The following is a 15,250-nucleotide window of genomic DNA, read 5'->3' on the forward strand; positions in this document are numbered from 1 at the left end:
GTGGGTGAGTGAGTCGTGGAGTGCGTGAGTGGGTGAGTAGGTGAGTGGGTGAGTGAGTAGGTGAGTGAGTGAGTGGGTGAGTGAGTGCGTAGGTGAGTGAGTGGGAGAGTGGGTGGGTGAGTGAGTGAGTGGGTGAGTGAGTGAGTGAGTGGGTGAGTGAGTGAGTGGGTAAGTGGGTGAGTGAGTGGGTGAGTGAGTGGGTGAGTGATTGGGTGAGTGGGTGAGTGATTGAGTGAGTGGGTGAGTGAGTGGGAGAGTGGGTGAGTGAGTGGGTGAGTGAGTGAGTGGGTGGGTGAGTGAGTGAGTGGGTGAGGGAGTGGGTGAGTGAGTGAGTAGGTGAGTGAGTGGGTTAGTGAGTGAGTGGGTGGGTTAGTGAGTGAGTGAGTGGGTGAGTGGGTGAGTGGGAGAGTGGGTGAGTGAGTGAGTGAGTGGGAGATTAAGTGGGTGAGTGAGTGGGTGAGGGAGTGGGTGAGTGAGTGAGTGGGTGAGTGGGTGAGTGAGTGGGTGAGTGAGTGAGTGAGTGGGTGAGTGAGTGGGTGAGTGAGTGAGTAGGTGAGTGAGTGGGTGAGTGAGTGGGTGAGTGAGTGAGTTGGAGATTAAGTGGGTGAGTGAGTGGGTGAGGGAGTGGGTGAGTGAGTGAGTGGGTGAGTGTTTGGCTGAGTGAGTGGGTGAGTGAGTACGCATTTGCTGATTCGTAGGATGTGGCTGGGGGAATCAGAGTGAAACATTGGGGTGATGGGCGGTGGATGATCGGGGGGGGGGGGGGGTAGGGGTGGCTGCGTGAATTGATGTTGCGATGTTGTTGGACGGTTGGGTAGCGCCCCGCGCTCCGGAACCCGTCCACCTGAGTTCGAGTCTCGCTCGCGGCCAACAACCCCAGTGACGAGTTGTCTGATCCGGCGCGATGCCCCCACCCCCCTCCCCCCCATAGCGGACGACTCACTTTCGACTGGGCGATCTCTGTCTTTGTGTCGACGCATTTTCGTGATGCCTAGGACGTGGTTGAGGGGTAGGGGGGGGTGGTGCCGGAGTGAGAGATTCCGGTGATGATGATTGGGGGGATGGGTGGTGTGTGTGTGTGTGTTCGTGGGGGGGGGAGGTGATGTTGTGATGTGGTTGGAGGGTGTAAGAGGAGGGGAAGGGGGGAGTTCGGGGCAGGGTGTGCGGTGTGTGGGGGAGGCTCGAGAGAGAAGGAGGAGGGTGGGGAGGTTGGTGACGAGTGCGATGGTTTGATGGTCGAGGTGGATGTGGGTTGTTGTGGGGCACGGGAGGTCACCTATGAACGACGCGACAGGGCGGGCGACTGAGCTATGCGTGCGTGAGCTGCTACATCAACCACCACCATCACCACTAATCCCGCATGCTCGCGAGCCGTGTTGTGCGTGCATCGGGACACGTGACGGACATGGGTGATGCAGGGCTCATCACGCAGCGGCGAGCGAGCGGGCGAGTGAGTGAGCGAGTGTGTCACTTTGTACGTGTGAGAGTACGAGTGTGTGTGTGTGAGAGAGGAGCGAGTTTGAATGTATGTGCGTGCGTATGACTGTGTGTGTGTGTGTGCGTTTCTTTGTCTGCGTTCCGTACCGGTCTTCACAGGTGCTCGCTAACAGCACTTGCCCCAACAGTCTGTTAAGGCTATACGGGGATCTTTGTCTGTGTCTTTGTACGACGTTGAACTTCTTTCGCACCGTGCGTGACCAACGGTGCTAATCGGAGGTGCGTGTGTTTACGCGTGTGTGTGTGTGTGACTGTTGTTTGCGACTGTGAGTATGAGTGTGTCCGACTGACGTTGTGTGTATGCACGTAATTGCGTGACGATGTGTGTGTGTAAGCGTGGGGAGCGGTGGTGCAGCGGTTAGCGCGCTGCGCTGCGAACCCGGCGACCCGAGTTCTATTCCCGCTCACGGGCAACACCGGTGACCATTATCTGAGTCGGTTCTGGGCCTTTCCTAGGTCGACTCGGCCTCAAATGAGTACCTGGCGTGTGTAAATATTACCACTGGGGAGACAAAGGCGGCCGGGCGTGGTGCTGGTCAACCACCCCCTCGTGTGCCGTGCCGGCCTTCATAGGTGCTCGCTACCTGCTCGCGAACAGCACTTGCCCCAACCGTCTCTTAAGGCTATCGGGGGGGATCTTTGTCTTTGTATATGCGTGTCTGCGTATCTGCGTATGTGTGAATGTCTGTAAGTGTTCTTAGGTTTTTTCGGTAAAGTCACGTAGGTAAAACATCAAAATTAATGAAAATAAAATAAAATAAAACAAAAATCACGACGTTTCGGAGGCAACACAAGTCTCCGTCATCAGGTGGGACCGTCACAGCCGAATTAGCTGCTAATTGATGACGGAGACTTGTGTTGCCTCCGAAACGTCGTGATTTTTGTTTTGTTTTATTTTATTTTCATTAATTTTGATGTTTTACCTACGTGACTTTACCGAAAAAACCTAAGAATATGAATCCTTGCAGTCACGAAAGCTTCAAATCTAGAAGTCTGTAAGTGTGTTGAACTTGTTTCGCACCGGTCGTAGCCAACCGTGGCATTCGGAGGTGCGGGGAAGGGACAACAAACTTAACAAACAGTAGATCTATTGATGAGATAGTTGTGCAGAGAGTGGAGAAGTTTCCCGACCTGGGCAGTGTGCTTGTGACCAGCTCCGGTTTGGCAGCGGAGGTCTCACTCCGAATCAGTCAAGCGGCATTATCTTTTCATCGGCCGCGTAACGCCGCGTGGAAGCTGCCCGGCCTGTCGCTCCGAGCGAAAGCTTCGGGTCTTCTCGGCCACAGTTATGCCCTCCCTTCACCGTGGTTGCGAAACCGTGGACCCCCCACCCCCCCCCTTCGAAAGGACACCTGCGATATTGTCAGGCTGGGACTGCCCACGATCCATTCTAGGTAAAAGCAAGGCTGGATTGCGTGAGGAGTTCACAAATCCTCGAAAGATCTGCACGCAGTCCCATCGGTGAGTTCCTCCGGCAGGCGAGGCTACGTTGGCTGGGTCGTGTAGCCCGCATGCCCAGCCACCGCATGCCCAAGCAGCTTCTGTTTGGCCGCATAGAGGGGGTCTAAACGGCCGCGGCACGGGCTGGAGAAGAGATGGAGCTGATGCGGTAGGGGAGGATGTGGAGCTGAGTGGACTTGCCGATGAGTGGTACCAAGCGGTGCAATTTTTGCGTGCTGTGAAGAAGGGCCATTGCTTGAAACGTCACTTTCAAATTATTGTATAGCATTAAGGCAGTTTTGTTTCACCACCGATTCCACACGTTCATAAGATGCGATGTCAATTACAACGTATCGGCTTGAAAAGAAAATATATTTGTAAAAATCTGTATATAATAGCAGACATTTAAGACTACGGCCCTTCTTTATGGCACATACAAAATGATGGCCAAACAAAACGAAGGCATTGCAATCTAATTTGGGGCGCTCTGTTTCAAACGTCAAACCGTGTTCAGATCAACAACAATAATGCGATTATTTTTACTAATAAAATATAGGAACGTGGGATGTTTGGCCCAGATTCCCTTGAACAACAGAACAACGCGAGTAGCCGAGCCGAGCTCCGTGTGATGGGAGAGAAACTTTCAGAGCAGCCGGAGAAAAAACCCCACCGCTCACACGTTTAGATACCTCTCAAAATCACGCCGTACAGATGGATTCGCGAATCCGCTTGCTGCAACTGACATCTCCAATCCGCAACCAGCATGTCGAGTACACGTGCGTTGCACTTCGCACCCCCGAACCTTCGATTAGTTTCAAGTTTCAAGTTTCATTGATTAGGTATAGCCCTGTGAGCCATGTGGCTCTTGAGTCGGGTGCAACCGCAACAAACAAAATATGAACAGAGAACATCTTAAAGCGATGACGCGTAACAGAAACATCCTGGGATAAACCAGCAAATATTCCCCCCAAAAAAAGTATTAAAACGCTGTGTGAAAAAATCACAATGTGGTGCAAGCCAACAACAACAACAACCATAAGACAATTTAGATGAACCATATGTTTTCAAATCACTAAAATAAAGCTATAAAAACAATGTAACAAGAGTAATTATAGGAACTGTGATTTAAATTGAACAATGAACGATATACATAACACGTATGACCAATTCTAGATTTGAAGCTTTCGTGACTGCAAGGATTCATATTCTTAGGTTTTATCGGTAAAGTCACGTAGGTAAAAAAATAAATAAATGAAAAACGACTAAATGAAGTCACGACGTTTCGGAGGCAACACAAGCCTCCGTCTTCAGGTGGAACCGTTACAGCCCAAATCACTGTAGTATGACCAAACTTGCAGCCATAGCTGGCAGCATGAAGGGTCGACTACGTACGGCGAAAGAAGTTCAACATACATACTACATAAAAACATGTACGTGAGCCCCCAACCCTTACCTCCACAAAGCTGGAGACATAAACGCGTTTTTACTTAGCCGAGATGGGGCGGGGGGGGGACTGTCTATTCTTAATGTGTAATGTGCACTAATTTGAGAAGTGATTCTTTCGCGTTTGATTGCATATTGATGTGTCTTCGCAATCGTATTGTGGCGTTAATTGATGGGCAACGATGTGAATGATGATGCAGGTTTGCGGGATTGATAACTGTTAAGTTGACAATGACGCCTAATTGGTAATTAAAACATCATTAGTTTGGCGCGTGTTCTTTGTCAATCCACTGCTAGATGAAGACCTCCCGAACGGCGTGTTTAATCGTTGGTGCTGTTCGACCATACTTCACCACGCTGGTGGAGGCGAGGAATAGTAAGGACCTGTTCGGATATCACTCGCCCACTGATGTTGCCTGCGGCTGGGAATCGAACTCAGGTGGCCGGGTTCGTAGCGCAGGGCGCTAAACCACTACACGAGCATTCACCGCATGATCATAGAGGCACGCGCGCGTACTTGCATTAATGTATGGGAGGGAGGGGGACACACAATACATTCCGTACGTTTTGTTATTTTCACATGAATTAAAACATGATTTGTATAACCTATGAGTTCGTAATTAAGGTTCAAGTTTCGTGCATAATTCATATTCATGTCATTTGTGATACCACAAAACCTCCAAAGTGGGAAAACGTTGGGGGAAATGCGACCTAAATATTAGCCGCTTGTAGTCAGGGTACATTGCCTGGCTCTGAGATGGGTCGGAGACATGGTGACATGGCACAGCCGGGAGAACAGAACACGAAAAAGCCGAAAGGTTGCGCAAAGAAGCATGGGGAGATGCACGCTGGGAATTCGACAGAGAGACGGCAAGAGGGACACCGTCGGTTAGAGAGAGTGAACGTCTAATTAGAGATCGTCTTGTAGCGCGCTAATAAAGAAGTGCACGCTGCCTGAGAAATAAGCGAATGTTTGATAGGTGACGTTTCAAGGCAACGGGTTTTCTTCACAACACGTCGGCCAGGGAGGCGTGTCTCTTCCTCTCTAGAGGTGATTCTCACCACTGCGCCACCACTTCACGTCAATAACCACCACCACCGCCACTACCACGACCTAGTTCACCATACCACCACTAGCCCTCCACCTCCACTACCCCAACCTCTATTACCACTTAATTCTAGATTTGAAGCTTTCGTGACTGCAATGATTCATATTCTTAGGTTTTTTCGGTAAAGTCACGTAGGTAAAAACATCACCGCTACCCACACCACCACCACACTTCCATGTTCAACCACTACCACCACATTCACCACTACCCAATCTACCACTACCACCACAACTCCTTCCAACACTACTACAACCACCACCACCAGCCCCGCACCTCGCCTGCACACGCACGCTTTGTGATCTATGTGTCTTTTTAAGCTCTCGTTATGCCACCTTCACCACTACCCATCTACCACTACCACCACCACCACCACAACCCCTTCTAACACTACTACAACCACCACTACTCCCTCCACCACCACCACCCCCGCACCTCGCCTGCACACGCACGCTTTGTGATCTATGTGTCTGTTTAAGCTCTCGTTATGCCACCTTCACCACTACCCATCTACCACTACCACCACCACCACAACCCCTTCTAACACTACTACAACCACCACTACTCCCTCCACCCCCGCACCTCGCCTGCACACGCACGCTCTGTGATCTATGTTGTCTGTTTAAGCTCTCGTTATGCCTTCCTTTCAGAGCCGGTGACAAGGACGCAGGGCGCGGGGCACAGAGCATACTCGTCTTCCTGAACACCGCGGCTGTGAGCAGTCACAGCCGCGACGTCACAGACGTTCCCAATGCCAACAAACAACAATAACAACAATACATTTATATTTTGATTTAAAGCTTTCGTGACTGCAGGGATTCATATTCTTGGTTCTTTCGGTAAAGTCACGTAGAATGGAAATAAAATAATAATAAAAATCATATCTTTTTTAAATTATTTAAATTATTTGTATTATTTTATTGTTTCCCTTCTACGTGACTTTGCCTAAAGAACCAAGAATATGAACCCCTGCAGTCACGAAAGTTTTAAGTAAAAAAATAACGACACTGCTCACGATAGTGTCCTCCTTAATGTACGCACAGCAGCCTCGCCGAGTCTGATTTTTTACTTCTTTTTTTTTTACCAAAGACGCTTCTGCTTCTGCTGCTGCTGCTACGTGGCTCGACATTTCCACTTGACACGGGGGACCACGTGGATTAGAGAACGCATGCGGCTTCAAAGTTACCCCCGGCTCTGTTTGGCAAGAGCGGCGTTTTTCCACATTGCGCTTTTGCACGGGACCCACGTGGGATTGAGGGGCGACGTTCCACCCACGAGACGGGAGTGGCAGCCAAAGGGGGGGGGGTGATGGGAAGTTTCCGAAAAGATAACCACCGCGAAGAGAGAGAGACTTTTTTTTTTACTTTTAAACAACTTTTTTTTGCCGCCAGCAGCAAAAGCACTGGAGGCGATTTCGATATGAAAGTACACAATCACGAGCAAACAAATGAAAATAAACGCTGCAAATCCACGCGCTGTGGCGCTAAAAGCACCGTGCACAACACGAAAAAAAAGTCACGTGTTCTTCTTCTTGGTTCTTTCGGTAAAGTCACGTAGAAGGTAAATAATAAAATAATAAAAAATTATTAATATATATACAAATATTTTTTTAGTCACGTAGAAGGTAAATAATAAAATAAAAAAGAACTTTTTTTGTAAAAAAAACATTTTTATTTTATTATTTCCCTTGTAAGTGACTTTACCGAACGAACCAAGAAGATGAATCCCTGCAGTCACGAAAGCTTTAAATCGAAAAGCCACGTGGTGGTGGTGGTGTCATCGCGCACGCTACGGTGACGAGCGAGCGCTTCAGAAGGTGAACACCACGAGGGTGCCGTCCACGCTGGTGCAGAGAGGGGCTTGTCCGGCTCCCCAGCGTTCGAAGAAGACGCGCTGCACATCCCCGACATGTGTGAGATATAGAGACTGAGAGATGGACTCAGCTCACGCGAAGCTGCTGGGTGGATTCAAGTTGTTGACGCCAATGGATGACGAAACGATGTGACGGTACCTAGACTCCTGGAGGCTTTCATCCAGCGGTGGATTGATCATGGCCACGATCTATCGGTTCTGGATGAAGTTCTCCTCCAATCTGTCGCTATACTTCATCATAACAGCGTTTTGGGATGCTATGAAGAACGGATGACGCTCTATTAAATAAATGTATTATCATTATTTTTGTTCCACCATTGGAACCTCATTTGCCAGTAAAAAATATGATAATTGTTTTTTCACCCTTCTATCTGGCAACAAAACTGACACCTTTTTTACGAGGAGTCATGTTTGCATAGACCACAATACCTGCAGTCATAATGCAAACAAAAAACATTACTCTGATAAGGACAGTGCATACATTATCAGAGTTATGTTTTTTTTTGCATTATGACTGCAGGTATTGTGGTCTATGCAAACATGACTCCTTGTAAAAAAGGTGTCAGTTTTGTTGCCAGATAGAAGGGTAAAAAAACAATTATCATATTTTTTTACTGGCAAATGAGGTTCCAATGGTGTAAACCCAATTCATGTCTCCCCATTTTACGTCGTTTTGCAAACACGTCGTCACTTTAATAATATCACCACCACTCGATTTGCTTAACCCCACACTTACGTCGCTGACGGAATCATCTGTGCGTCCTTTCTCGTTATCGCTTCACAGGCTTCGCCTCCACCACCACGACCACCACCACCACCCTGTAACCGCTTCGATTTAACGTCGTTTCGATATTCGTCGTCGCACCATTCAGGAACGCATTCCCGCCGTAAACCGGGGTATGACTGTAACATTCATGTACTCGTCATGAAACAGAGCACTGATTAGTACTCAGACTCCCAACTCTCCCACCACCTCCCCTCCCTCCCCACCGAGCGTGCTTACTGGAAGACATCAATACTCAGAGAATGTTCATGACGTTGCGTTTTTTTTGTTAAGTCTCTATAATAATCCGTGTATAATCGCAAGAACAGACAATTCCCCAGAGGGTTTTTTTTCTATTTTTTTTCTCTCTCTTATATATATTCCAAAAACAATATTTTATTTATTTATTCACATGAAGTGAGTGCTTTGACCTGATTGGACACACAGCGTGTTCCAAAAAAAAGAAATGTACCCAGACGCGGCACATGCGTCTGCGCTGATACGCAGTTGAGTGGCAGGTCACGATGCCAGGTGGGTTACAATGTGTCTCGGCAGCGAGATGGTCACGGTCTCATTTCACCTGGTGAGTGGAGAGGTCCAATGCCTCTGGTGATAGCGGTGAGCGCTACGCTGCGCTACCAACCCGCTCACCCGAGTTCGAATTCCCGCTCATGCCTAACACCGGTTCCGATGATCTCAATCGGTACTGGGCCTCCCTCTGGGTCAACTCAGCCTCAAATGCGTACATGGTGCGGTGTGTAAACATCGCAACTTGGGACAGAAAGGCGGCCGGGAGTGGTGCTGGCCACCTATCTGCTCGTGTGCCGTTCCGGCCTTCATCGGTGCTATTTCTTACTAGCACGTGCCCCAAATGTCTAGAGGGAATCGTTGTCTTTGGTAGTGTAGTGTTGGCAGTATTGGTGGTGGTGACGGTGTCAATGGTGGTGGTGTCAAGATCGGCTTCAGTGGAGGAGGCTCGTGAAGGACGCTGCTACTGGGCAGTTGGAGGCAGTCGCCATCCAACAACAACGGAGGGCGGAGGAGCGACGCTCACAACAACGAGCGGAGCGCCGGGTGGCTAAAGCACAGCAAGTTGGCATAGTAGGGGGCACAGGTGGTGCATCAGCCAGTCATCTCAGTCATCTCAGTCAGTCGACCCGTGGCACCTGGGTCTGCCCCGTGACCTCCTGCCAGCGGGCGTTCGACACTTCACGTGGCCTCAAGGTGCACATGGCCTGGCACAAGCGTCGTTGTGACGTCACCCCCACTTAGTGGCGAATGGCGGTTGTTGTTGTTGTTGGTGGTGGAAATGTAAGTTGTGGTGTTGGTTACGATCATGTTTATATGATGGAGATGATGATGGGTGGATGAGGAACGAAGCTTCTGGTGATGATGGAGACACCCTGGCGATGACGATCGAATGATGATGATACCGCTGTTGCCGCTGCTGCTGATGATGATTACGCTGTTGCCGATTATTTTATTAATTGAATGATTGCTGCTGCTGATGATGATTGATTGATGCTGTCGATAATAATAACGATGCCGCTGTTGCTGTGATGATCTATCAATAGACTGATGCCACTACTGATGCTGCTGCTACTGATGATGGTATTGATAGTTGAACGATAATGATGATGGATTATGATGAATGACGATTACTTCAAAAACAATTACACTGGTACTGCTGATATAGATATGCTGATGAGGATGATAGTATTGTTTAACTCACACGTACGGGATTTTAATTCCAGTAGCAGTCCAATAATAAAACCAGCTACAAATGTCAAACTGCGTACGCCAACAGTCAAGTGTGAGTGTGTGTGTAGATAGAGGGGAGCGGTGGTGCAGCGGTTAGCGCCCTGCGCTACGAACCCCGCCACCCGAGTTCGATTCCCGCTCACGACCAACACCAGTGGCGATTATCAGAACCGGCCCTGTGCCTCCCCTAGGTCGACTCAGACTAAAATGAGTACCTGGTGCGGTGTGTCAGCGTCGCCACTAGGGAGACAAAGGCGGCCGGGCGTGGTGCTGGCCACCCACCCCCTCGTGTGCCGTGCCGGCCTTCATGGGTGCTCGCTAACAGCACTTGCCCCAACAGTCTGCGACGGCTACACGGGGGATTACCTTAACCTGTCCTGAGAATTATCCTAGGTCGACTCAGCCTGAAACGAGTGGCTGTGTAAAGACGAGGCGCTGGGGAGACAAAGACGGCCGGGCGGGATATTAATTGGCACACCAACTCCCTCCGCTGTGCTGACCTTCACAGGTGCTCGCAAACACCACTTGCGCCAATTAGCTTGTTATTAGAGGCTATACGGGGGATCTTTGTCTTGGTGCGTCTCCACTAAAGAGATCAACAGGAATACATCATCCCATCGCCTTTCCATCACTAAAAAATTAACCCGTAAAAACTAAGTTTTTCACTATAAATCCTTTATATGCGTGGCGGCTAGAGTCCTCTCGTCCTCTGGCTTGAGATGGCTGCCACCTATGGGTCAGATGATTGCCTGCCACCATTAAGCAATTGGTAATTAAATATTATTTTTTTTTTCCTAAAAGTGTAAAATTTAGGAATTTTTTTCACGAAAATAAATTGTCACGCACAACGATTCTGTGTGCAAAATGTCAGCTCGATTGGATCACGGGAAGTGGGTTAAAAAACGAACGAAAGATTTGCACGGTCGTAAGCGCGCAAGCAAGCGAGCAAGTGAACTTAATATAAAGGATTTAAAAACAAAACGAAACCCCGATGGTATCACCCTCCGGGGAAAAAAACGTGCCATGAGACTCAGAGAGCCTTGTCGTGACTACGATGAACTATGAAGAAGGGCCATTGACTGAAACGTCGCCTGTCGAATCCGCATTGTAATTTTCCACGGCCGCACACACAGTGGCGTTATTGACGACCGAGTTGAGTTGTTGTTGTTGTTGTTTGCGGTTGTGCACCGCTGCCAAATCAGCAGCAGCATTATTTGAACGTACTGTAATTTGAACTTCTTTCGCACCGTACGTAGCCCAACGTCGTGCCATTTGTTTCATCGCGCCAGTCTCGCTGAGACTTTCCCGCAGGAAACCACAACAATAATAATAATGCTGATAAATTACATCAAGTAAGTAATAATGCAGATGACAATCAGGACTCTGTGCGTGTGCCACAGATTGCCCGTTATCACCGCCTCCACCATGGCCCATTGATTGGCAATCGTTCTTTGGGTCTTGACTCATTCGTGAGTGGGGGGCGCAAGGTGGGGGGGGGGCATCAACCAAACCTCTACGGGCAGGTTGGAGACCACACTCGGCTCGTTAACATAGGGGGAAAATAAACCACCCAAGTGTAACCGGTAAAAACCGGTTTCCCAAACGTATGTAAACGTCTATCAAGATATATGTACCAATACCATTCGCCACTAAGTGACGGTTGACGCCACCACGGCGCCTGTGCCAGGCTAGGTGCACTTTGAGGCCACGTGAAGTGTCGAAGTCTAGCTGACAGAGGAGGAGGTCACCGGACAGAGCCAGCAGGTGCCATGGGTTGGCTGACTGAGATGACCGGCAGATGCACTGCGGAACTCGTGCAATAAATACATCCCTGCATTCACAAGCTACTGTACTTAAATTTCGATTAAAAGCTTTCGTGACTGCAGGGATTCATCTTCTTGGTTCTTTCGGTAAAGTCACGTAGAAGGAAAATAATAAAATAAAATAAAAATAAACATAATAAAATAATTCTCACGACGTTTCGGCTACAACGCAAGCAGCCGTCTTCAGGTGGAGAACAGGTCTTCAGACTCTGCCTTCTCGACAGACCTGTTCTCCACCTGAAGACGGCTGCTTGCGTTGTGGCCGAAACGTCGTGAGAATTATTTTATTATGTTTTATTTTTATTATTTTATTATTTTCCTTCTACGTGACTTTACCGAACGAACCAAGAAGAAGAAGCTACTGCACGTCCATTGCAAGCGACAGTCCCCGTACGCCGTAGGGTCCAGCTAGCAAAACTTGTCTTCTTAAATACAGAGCCGTCTTTCTTCACCTGAGGACGGCTGCTTGCGTTGTGGCCGAAACGTCGTGAGAATTGTATTTTATTATGTTCTATTTTTATTATTTTATTATTTCCCTTCTACGTGACTTCACCGAAAGAACCAAGAAGATGAATCCCTGCAGTCACGAAAGCCTTAAATCGAAATATAGAGCCCTGTCCCTCTCCCCCTTTCTCTTGCTTTCTGTGCTTTAGACCACAGTTTATCTCGATTCCTGTTTCTTAATTCATCTATCCCCCCCATATCTCACCCCTCTTGTATCTCTTTCCCCTTGTCTCTCTCTCCCCCTGTCTCCTCGAGAAAAAGATGCTGGAGGGTGACACTGACGGCTGCTCGGTGCTTCCAGTGTTCAGGGGCCTGCTTAAGGCGCGGCTCCGGCTGGAGCACGCGTACCACACACATGTCGGTGATGTGCACGTCTTCTTCGAACGCTGGGGGGCCGGACAAGCCCCTTTCTGTACCAGCGTGGACGGCACCCTCGTGTTCACCTTCTGAAGCGCTCGCTCGTCACCGTGGCGTGCGCGATGAACACCACCACCACGTGGCTTTTCTTTCGTGTTGTGCACGGTGCTTTAAGCGCCACAGCGCGTGGATTTGTAGCGTTTACTTTCATTTGTTTGCTGGTGACTTTGTGTATTTCATATCGAAATCGCCTCCAGTGCTTTTGCTGGTAGCGGCAATAAAAGTTATTTAAAAGTAAAAAAAAAAGTCTCGCCTCTCACCCTCGCTCTCCATATACTCCCATCCTTTCCTTTCCCCTCCCACCCTCTCTTGCCTCTCCCCAATCATCTCTCCAACTTGCTGTTCCTTGGCTCTCCTCTTCCCGTTTCGCTCGCTTTTCTCTTTCTCTCTCTCACACCGCCCCTCTTTTCTCCGTCTCTTTCATCCTTTCATTTGTTGTTAACACCGTTATCGTGAATACGTTTACATGTATAAAGTACGACGACAATGAGAGTATGATGATACGACAGCATGCTTTAGAGCAGGCCCGCGAAATCATTTGGGTCTGGCAATGCCAAGGCACTCGAAATTCAATAAATCTAGGAGCAAACCAGGAAAAGCAGTTGCGAGTAGCAACAACATCATCACTATTCTTTGGTTCTTTCGGTAAAGTCACGTATAAAGATAAAATAATAAATCAAATAATAGCATACTACGAAGTTTCGATTGCAACACAAGCAATCATCATCAGGTATACAAGAAATAGCAACAAAAATCTAACCAGAAAACTATAGACAGACATATAAGCAGACAGACATCATAAAGATACACAGTATCTATAGTATCTATAGTTTTCTGGTTACCTGATGATGATTGCTTGTGTTGCAATTGAAACGTCGTAGTATGCTATTATTTAATTCATTATTTTATCTTTATACGTGACTTTACCGAAAGAACCAAAGAATAATTCCTGCAGTCACGAAAGCTACAAAATTAACATCATCACTACCAGCTAACATCACACGCCTAGCCAAAGAGAAGCGGTCCCAGCCCATCGCATTAGGGGTGAGTTAATTAAATGTTTGACCAAATATAACAGTTGCTAATTTTTAAGTTGATCATTTTGTATGGCCCGCGAATGATGTTATAAATATCCAAATGGCCCTTGGCAGAAATTTTTTCCCCTCCCCTGCTTAAGAGTATCCGGCGCATTTGCGTGTCTCTCTCCCTGTGGTCACGTGGATTTTTTTCCTCTCTCTCTCTCTCCGGGTCCTCTGGGTTTTCACCCCTCCACATTTAGAAGCGTGCATGGAGATTATTTAGATGATTTTGGTGCGGTAAATGTCCACTTGGTTGGACCACTTTGTTGAGCTGTGTCCATTTTGGTGGTCAGGTCGCTTTTGAAAAATAAGTTAAGCGGACGTCCATAAATGACGTCACGCACCTAGGGGGGGGGGGGGGAGGGGGTCAGACATTTGTGACCATGTGTGACCAGAGAGGGGGGGGGGGGTTGAGAAATGTGGCGTCACATGAAAATGCGCAACTTTAAATAAATATAGACAACACGTTCTACTTAATTAAATAGACTTTGTAATGAATGTTTTCTCCTACAACATCAGAGTGCAGCGCCACATTAAATACGCACTACAATGACAATAGTTTAAAGCGATTTGAAGCATGTTTCATTTTTTTTGGGAGGGGGGGGGGGGCAGAGCTTTGTGACGTCATATTTGAGGGGGGGGGGTCTGACTTTTTGTGACGCCGCGTGACGAGGGGGGGGTCAAAAATCGTCCAAAATTGCGTGACGTCATTTATGGACGGCCCCTAATGCCTCTGTGGGCTTTGCCTGGGAGGATGGGGGATGGTTTCGTTAAATTTGCACGTGTTTGGGCGATTTGTTTACCTTTCTTGTACTTTGCACGACTGCTATCGTGTTATAGTAATAGGTTTTTACCCTTTCAACTGGTACAAAAACTGACACCTTTATACAAGGCGTCATGTTTGCAATAACCACAACACAAGCAGTCAAAATGCAAACAAAAAGAAACAACTCTGATGATGATAATGATATGCACTGTCCTTGAAGTTGATTGGTCCACACCCGAGACAGCTTTTCTTAGAGCCTAGTCTCCATTGGTGTTGATACTGGTAAAGGAGGTCTCATCGTGTAAATACAATCGTGTTGTTTGTTGTTGTAACGTTCTTACCCGCACCCTACTGGGCATGTGTCAAAACATTGCTTTGTAGCTCATCGGATTCCTCCAGGATAAATATTCTCGTAAATATTCTTTGTTTTTAAATCCTTTATATTAAGTTCGCTTGCTTGCTTGCTTGCGCGCTTACGACATTTTGCACACAGACTCGTTGTGCGTGACAATTTATTTTCGTGAATTTTTTTTCTCCAAAATTTAACACTTTTTAGGAAAAAAAAAATTCATATTTAATTTAAAATACCAATGTGATAAAAATGAAACTCTTACTCAAGAAAAAACAGAAATGAATAATAGAATAAAACCGATGCCACGCATATAAAGGATTTATAGTGAAAAACTTTGTTTTTACGGGTTAATTTTTTTTTCGGTAAAGTCACGTTGGCGCATCCCTCCTCCCTTGGCTCCTCCCCCCCTCTTACCCTTTATATAATA

The sequence above is a fragment of the Lampetra planeri genome, chromosome 42 (genome assembly GCF_965212315.1).
Source record: "Lampetra planeri chromosome 42, kcLamPlan1.2.h2, whole genome shotgun sequence".
Classification (NCBI taxonomy): domain Eukaryota; kingdom Metazoa; phylum Chordata; class Hyperoartia; order Petromyzontiformes; family Petromyzontidae; genus Lampetra; species Lampetra planeri.